We start from the raw sequence: 1,587 nt of genomic DNA on the forward strand, positions 1-1,587 counted from the left end.
CCTTTCCTCTGCAACTAAGCGTCTGGCTTGTGCTAGGAGTAGGTACGACAATAGTGCAACGGACGGGGTTTGAACCGTTGACCTTTCGGTTTTCAGTCCACTCCTTTACCGGTTGAGCTATTCAGGCTCAAGGCAGGCAAGTAGTATTATATAACAATAACGCTAAGTTTTTGCTAGCGGTTTGGTTACACCCTGTATGTGGAAAATAATGATACAACAACATTCGTTTAGCTGCTGACACCAGTAGTATAATCTACTTAATTCTTTGGATAGGGTCTTGGACTGTAATAAAATGATGTGATGTTTTGTATAGCGGTAGTTTATGGGACTAGAATTCATTTAAAAAAAAAAGATTTTTCGTTATTTTTAATTAACATAATTAATTTATTAACGTCAAGCTGTACGGAAAGTGATTAATGACGTCACAAGGGGTCAACGGCAAATATTTTTAATTTTTTGGCCATAGTCTACCACGCTGGCCATGGCGGATTGGTAGACTTCACACACCTATGACCACCTCCTATTCATTATGGAGAACTATCAGCCATGCAGGTTTCCTCACGATTTAATTTAATTTAATTTAAAACAACTTTATTGTTACTAAAATTACAGAGAGTAAGAATACAGGATACACTTAAAAAACAAAGGGCGACCTTATCACTAAAGTGATCTCTTCCAGGCAACCCATACTTAAGAACTAATAGAACTGTAAGACGGGGAGTCGCAATGTAGTTATAAATATATATATATATATGTGTATGTTTATGTATGCCTATATATATATATATATATATATATATATGCATACATGTGTATTATTATGTATGCCTATATATATATATATATATATATATATATATATATATATATATATATATATATAGGCATACATAAACATACACTCTAATAGGTTTTCCTTCACCGCCATAAACATGCAGGAGTTGTGAATTGCACTTCGCAATTGTGGATTGTAAGGTCTACATCTCCTGAGGATGCTCCAGTGTCGGGGCGAAACGTGCGTCGAGTGTGTTTTGGGATTTGTGTGGCGCTGCGTATTGCTTGCATTGGTTTTCCCTGCATGTTTAGCAGAGGGAGGGCGAGCGGTGCATGTCGCATGTTGCACCATACAGATTTGATCTTTTGGTTCATTAAAAAAGTACTAGGCCAGGGCACAGGAACAACCCTCCACCTCCCATGGCCCCACCAACCTCTCGGTTATATGGGCCGAATCGCGGGAGGGCGCCCGTTCGGTACTTGCTCTTGGCATTTTCCCGGGGCGCCTTCTTGACTCCCAACAAATTATTTTTGTCTCTTCCTTGTCCCTTATGCTCACTCTCCCCCCTTGGGGGCTAGACGTCACTAGGCAAGGGCAGTGACGTGTAGACGGATCCTTATGTAAACTCCGTCCTTACTCGCAGAAGAAGCAATTCTCTAGAGCAATGTAATTAACAAAATCCGCCGCTATATCTAATCCACTTAAGTGGAAGCTAATGCCGTCGTGACACGCAGTATTAATTTCCTCAGTAGTTAGTGCGCTATCTGCACCTTAATGGCTGGTAGCTGAGAGCATCACTATCAATGTACGCT

The sequence above is a fragment of the Maniola hyperantus genome, chromosome 13 (assembly GCF_902806685.2).
Source record: "Maniola hyperantus chromosome 13, iAphHyp1.2, whole genome shotgun sequence".
Classification (NCBI taxonomy): domain Eukaryota; kingdom Metazoa; phylum Arthropoda; class Insecta; order Lepidoptera; family Nymphalidae; genus Maniola; species Maniola hyperantus.